The sequence below is a fragment of the Camellia sinensis genome, chromosome 12 (assembly GCF_055761805.1).
Source record: "Camellia sinensis isolate YWXY chromosome 12, ASM5576180v1, whole genome shotgun sequence".
NCBI classification, from domain to species: domain Eukaryota; kingdom Viridiplantae; phylum Streptophyta; class Magnoliopsida; order Ericales; family Theaceae; genus Camellia; species Camellia sinensis.
In genome coordinates this window covers 58,476,799-58,484,262 of record NC_138972.1, presented here as the reverse complement: position 1 = coordinate 58,484,262, position 7,464 = coordinate 58,476,799, and positions in this window count along the sequence as shown.

The following is a 7,464-nucleotide window of genomic DNA, read 5'->3' as shown; positions in this document are numbered from 1 at the left end:
GCCGTAGGTAATCTTAGGATTACTGGCCGATTACGTCCTTAACCCATGGGGGCGGGTTCGGGTCGTGACAGTAGGAAAGCTGAAAACAAGGGCAAGGGCAGGGGCACTCTGCCGAGGTGCAGAGGAGCTGACTTCAACATTTTCAATTGAAGAAGTGTTAAGGTTAGAGAAGAGAGTGAGGCGACAGCGAGAAGAGGCCATGACAGGGGAGTATAATGCCTCATAATGGAAAATTTGCAAAGTAATCGAATGGGGAGTTTGAAGTTCTCTGCTCTGCTCTCTCGCAGGTTATGTTTAAGAAGAGGATCAGAGGGAAATAAAAGGCCTAAAGAAGTGTGGATTGCTGAGGCAATTTGTCACGACCCAAACCCGCCCCTATGGGTTTAGCACTATAACCGGCCAATAATCCGTGATTACCGAAGACCTGCTTAACAGTAATAACGGTAATACAGAGTACAGGGGATGGCGGAAGCCAAAACAGTAAATGAAAGATGTCCAATGAGCTGTGACAGTCTGTATGCAAAAAGACTTTTCATAACACATTCACATTCAGAACAAAAGTAGTATGTACATACAACATATACAGACGTTCAGGTTAGAGACCAAATCCCTACCATGACAGTACAGTACAAGTCTCAAGATTCTATACAAAACAAAAGCAGAAAGGGGGAATCTAAAACAGCCCAAAGCAGCCTTAGCTTGAGCACACTTGGAACCTTGCAGTGAGGCACATTGGTTGGCTTGACAAAAAGGGAGTTTAACCCAACGCTCCTAGCTCCGATCCGGTGCCTGGACACCTACATATATATATAAACAATGAGCGAAAGCCCAGTGAATAACATATGCGTAAAGAGGTTAGGAATGAATGGCCTTCCAGTATTTAAAACAGTCATTTGAACAGTATATCAGTTATTCGATCATAGCAGCCATAAGTGGTACATCCAATAGCAAACAGTACAGTAGGTCTTAACAGACTGAACAGTCAGTTGATGGCCATCATATCAGTAAACAGTAGTGGTTCCAAACATGGGAACTGACAGAGATCTCTGTGACGGTAGCAGTACAGTACAGTAACAGTAAATTTCTATGGATGCCACGAATACAGTTCGCAAACAGGACAAGCATTTATTCAGTAAGAAATATCATTTCAGAAAGTAGTAGAGCTGATCATTTAGAAAATATTCATGATTGAATATATCTTGACAACATTGTTACTCATAGAGCATTGGGCTACAGATAGGCTAGAGCGTCCTCGGATGCCAACCCTACACAGTCACAGAATGAACACACACTAAGTTACACACTTGGGAATCAATGACTTAGTCCCTATCTGACTCGGTGTGGTTCTACATTAATATGCTCATTAAGATACCTTAAACTAGGCCTAGGATTGCCTAGGATGGAATGAGGATGCAAAGATGCACTTTAAAACACTTTTCAAAATTTTCAGAAAACAGGGGTCTTGCTCGAGCGTGGATTTCTACGCTCGAGCGGACATACAGACAAAGGATCTCCGCTCGAGCGGACTGTAAACTATAGTAAAAGTACTGGATGCATGCAATTCACGCTCGATGGGCGCTCGACCTCCACTCGAGCGTGAGACACAAGTCCTCGCTCGAGCGTGAATTCCCTCGCTCGAGCGAACTGTAAACATATGAAAAGTACTGGACACACGCATTTCACGCTCGAGCGTTACTTTCCAATCTCGAGCGGAATGCATGTACTCAGAGTGTACGCTCGAGCGTGAAGTCTTACGCTCGAGCATAGGTCCAAAATCTGGAATTTCCAGATTGAACCTCCAAGCTCAAATTCAACATTTCAAACATCAAATCCGATCCTTTTGGGCTAATTTTCTAGAAAACACTTTAAAACTCATAATATGACATGTTTCAAAGATCAATTGCAAAACCAAAGCCCAAAGATAGTTCAATTAAACACAAATCCAAACAAAACTTCATGAACATGATGAACATATGACATGCAAGTGTTCAATTGAAATCAAAGCTTCAAATACTTGATCAAATGAGTCAATTCACTCAAAAACATGATGAATTCATGGACCATAGCTAGAATATAGACATGCATGTGAGGATTTCCATGAAATCAACTCAAAACTCAACAATGTAAACATTCATGCATGGATTACTACTCAATTCAACATTTAAACCAATTCTTGACTTTAAAACTCTAATCTTCCATGAATCATGCAAGAACTAACTTAAATTCACAAACAAGAAGGTAATTATCCTACCTCAGGTCTTGAATTCAAGGCATACAAGCTCAATTTGCCAATTCACTTTCAATTCTCCCAATTTTCCAAGCAAATCTTGTTGAACCCAAATTTTCTCCTAACACTCTCTCTCTCTTGTCGGTTTTGTCTCTAGGAAGATGAATGAAGAGTGATACCAAGCATAGGTAAATCAAGACTAATAGATGGCCTAGTATTGTCTACTAATGGCAATTTGGTAAATAACTCAAATTGATGTAATACAACTTTTTAATCTAATTTAATTATACCAAATCAAATATCAATTAAACATATCGTAAAATCACATAAATTCTAATTAACATGAAACATTAATCGATTTCAGATTTGGCCGCCGATAAGGCCTTTAATTCACAGTTCAACACTTAAAACATGAACAGATCAATTAATAGTCAAACAGATAGAAATGAGTTTAAACTAATACACTCAATCAATCAGTTCAGAATGTCAGTCAAATCAGTTACTTAATCATGTTCAGTCACAGTTTAGCAGTAATTAGTGGTATTATCAGTAAACAGTGGTGAGGGTTGTCACACAATTGCTGAAAATCACGATTGATCCAGCTGATGTTGGTCAGGCGTGCCGTGATTATTGAAATTGTGTGCTGGATACAATGCTCGGTGATGATGAATGGAGTAGAGAGAGAAAGAGACTGAAATAGGAAGGAGAGAGAGAGGTCTGTATATATCTGTATATTTGTATATATTGTATACCGTATTTGCATATATGTATGTATATGAATTTATTTTGGATATATATATATATATATAAATGTATCCGTATTTTGTTTATACATGTATATGTATGTATATATTTTGTGTATATTTCATATGTATATGTCTAAGTATATGTATACAGTATACGTATTTGTATGTTCATATGTGTTTGTATATTTATGCTGTGTATGTATCTGTATGTATATGCATATATGAATTTGTATGTCTGTCTGTATATATATATATATATATATATATGTGTGTGTGTGTGTATGTATATGTATGTATCTATATCTACATACGTATGTATATGAATTTATTTTGCATATATATGTATCCGTATTTTGTTTGTACATGTATTTGTGTGTATGTATTTGGTATGGGCATGTATGTGTATACAAATGTTTGTTGTATGTATCAAAGACGAAACAAAAAAAACAAAAACAAAAACAAAAACAAAAACAAAAACAAAAACAAAAACAAAACAAAACAAAAAGGAAAATCACAAAAAGCAATTTCAAAAATACAAAAAAAAAAATCAAAAGAATAAAGGAAAAAAATGGAAAATGAAAAATATTTGTGCATCAATCTCTACAGTTAAAACCTTCTCCCTTTCTATTTGAGATACGATTAGGTATGCCTATTGGTTGCACCACTATTTCTCCTCTCGCGTGAAATGTGTTAGGATTTGAAGTCTACTCAGTTAAAACCTTACCCCTTTCCGTATGAGATACGGTTAGGCACACCTGTTGGTTACACCACTTTTTCTCTTTTCATGTGAAACTCGTTAGGATTTCAAATTACTCGGTTAAAACCTTCCCTTTTCTGTATAAGATACGGTTAGGTACTCCTGTTAGTTACACCACCTTTTCTCTTTTTACGTTAAATGTGTTAGTCTACCCCGGTTAAAACCTTTCCATTTCTGTATGAGGTACAATTAGGTACGCCTATTGATTGCACCACGTTTTCTCCACGTGAAACATGTTAGAAATTCAGATTATTCGGTTAAAACATTCCCCCTTTCCATATGAGATACGGTTAGGTACGCCGATTGGCTACACCATTTTTCCTCCTTTCGCATGAAACGCGCTAACATTTCAGATTACTCGGTTAAAACCTTTCACATTTTCGTATGAGATACAGTTAATTAGACTGTTGGTTACACCACCTTTTCTCGTTTCAAGTGAAACTTGTTAGTCTACCCGGTTAAAACCTTCCCGCTTTCCATATGAAATACGATTAGGTACGCTTGTTGGTTATACCACTGTTTCTCTTCTCATGTGAAACGCATTTGGATTCTGAGTTCACTATTTCTCCTCTCGCGTGAGATGCATTTGGATCTTGAAGTTCCTTTATCATTTTTGTTGTGGCACATTTGTATGCAATGATATAGCACATTTGTATGTGATGCACCCCTTGTTATGCTTTATTTCATTTGCTCAAGGCTTGTTTATCATGACTCCATGACATTACATTGCATTGCATAATCATGAATTTTCAAAATAATTGGCTACGCGAAGCGTATAAGTCCAACTTTGAAATTGTATTTTGAGCATGTCATTTACATTCTGCCTCTGAACTACGTTGGTTTGATTCCTTACAAGGGGATACTTAGGCAACCTTCGGGTTTAACCAACTGCATTTGCATCTTGTTTTTTTGCCCAAGTCTTACAGTCTTGTCAAAAGGGTCGTCTTCGAGCTTTGACATTCACTCACGTCATGTAATGACTTCGAGCTCTGTCAAAGAGGGACAACTGTAGACACGCTATTTTGACCGATCCTAAGACTTGGGTGCTTTCTTCTGATCACCTAATGATGAAAATTGGAATATACTATTTTATGAATTTCTCAGCAGAAAAATCGAATTTTAGCTTTAATCCCAACTCTCATCCGTTTTGGCCAAATTGTTTTAGACCATTGAAATATATCTTATAAGTTTATTATTGTTTAATATTTTATAATTTTACATAATTTATGTGTTTGTACATATTTTAGGTGCTTTTACATCAATTAGTATAAATAATATTTTTAAATATTTTTATATTATATATTAAAATTAATTAAATAAAAAATAAATTAAAAAAATAAAAAGAAGAAGTGAAATCAAACTTGTCTCCAAAAATAATTTTAAAAAAGAAGAAGAAGAAGAAGAAGAAGAAGAAGAAGAGAAATTAAACTTGCTTCCAAAAAAAAAAAAAAAAAAAAAAAAAAGAGAAATCAAATTTGCGTTATATAAATATCTATATTATTTTATTATTTTTTGTTTTTGTTGATAATTTTACCTATAAAAGGCAAGGGAGGGGATCATGATTTAAGGGGGTGGAAAAAGAGAGCTGGACAAGCTCAATGTGGAGAGGGGAAAAAAATGAAATAAATTGTTTTTAAAAATTCTTGAGGGAATTGATTTTCAAAAATTAAAATTTGTTTTAATTAATCTTTCTATCCATCGATATATACCATCCAAAACCGCATTAAAGTTAAAACTTGAAATTTTTTACTAAGATTCCAAAGCATACATCATAACTGTGAGGGTGTAAAGAAGAAAGTTTGATACTCAGAAAATTCACAATATCCTCCAAAAGGTAAATTTTTGCAATCTTCTCATTTATTTTCTTGTATTTTCTTTACTATTTTAAATATGTGATATTTAGGTTGTAGAAATAGAAGGGTGAGCCTCTGTTTCTTAGATTTCTTCTCATTTGATTTTTTTTTTGTATTTTCTTTACTATTTTATATATGTGATATTTAGGTTGTGGAAACGAAAGGCCGAGCCTTTGTTCCTTAGATTTCTTATCATTTATTTTCTTGTATTTTCTTTACTGTTTTAAATATGTGATATTTAGGTTGTGAAAATGGAAGGCTACACCACTCACATATCTATTGTAATTTACTTTATATATATATATATATATAATTATTTTACTGCTTTAAAGGGAATGATGCATCGCCCACATATCTGTTGTAATTTATTGTTATACATAAATTGTTGTTATTTATCCCTTTGAATGGTCGGTTGAAACCACCTAATATGTTAGAAATGTGACCCCGCCTGGTGAATAGTGACTGGCGGTAAATAGTATCTCCAGTGATGAATAGTAACTGCGGACGAAAAATGCCTATTAAGATAAATAATGACCAAGGAGGATGAATAGTAACTGCCGTGGTGAATACTACTACCAGCGGTGAATAGTAATGCCAGATGAATAGTGCTCTAACCATATGTGTTTTCCCAGGCAAAATAGAGCAATCACCGGGCAGCGGGCAGAACAATTTATGGTGGATGTATAGTAACCTCTAGATGAATAGTAACCGCCGAATAAATAGTATTTTTTTAAATTATTTTATTTGTATGATTTATTAGATTCGGTTTGTGTTGTAATAATTCCCAACCTCCGCTTGTTTCTACCCCTTTCTGTATATGTCTTCCTACCCCATTTCTTTCTATCCCTTTTATTTACTCGTTTTTCATATTCTGTAAATATCATCATATATATATATATATATATATTTATCATATCCATGCTTTGCATTCATATTTCATGCATTTAGAGTCGACTCATTTGCATCTATGGATTTAATCAATTATTGTGTAATTACGTGCGCTACCTCATGCTTTTGAGATGGTTCACATGTCATGTTTTAGTAGCCAAATCTCTAGTCACATTATGTGTATGTATTGCACTATGATTTTGTATATTAGATCATGCATACTTTCTAACTTTGTTTTATAGCTGTTCGGGGGACATCAGTAAATATGTGAGTTTTTATGTTTTAGCATCTCATTTGTGTGTTTTTCTTGTTATGCCAAGCATTCTACTATGTGATTACTTGATGATGTGATATATCTCTATGAATACCAATGGATAGAGGTCATGTCATTTAATTTGGAATAATATTGATTTCATGCTTGTGAGCTCGATTTCTTTTGAGTTGCACATCTTTAAAATTCTTTCAAAAACGCATGGAATCAAGCTGTTCATGAATGATATGGTCTATACTTGTTTGCTTCACATAGAAATTTTTAGCATTATTAAATAATCGGAATTGAACATATAAAGTCAATAAAATTTATATTATGGTTTAGTAGAGGCAGCCGATCTTTTGATCGGGTGAGCGAGGGTACTCAATTAATGAACTTCCCCTCACATACTTAAGATTCAAGCCAAGCATCCTTGGTTACGACGAACAGTGGCCTTGGCACAAGTCATGAGTTTTCTAATTTTTTCAAAATATCGGGTGGCGACTTTGAGATCTGATGACGCAGTTCATTTATGATAAAGGTTTTTGCAATAAAATGAATTTTCTATAAAGTTATCAAAATTTGGACTCTCATTTATGTTTCACATTGCACTCGTGAGATTAAATCAAAGAAATCGAGAGTCCGAACTATTCAACGCTCGCGGGTACTCCCTGGGCATGTTACAACAACATGACACTAGAGTAATCTAATTTTTATAGTAATGTATCACCAAACATATACTT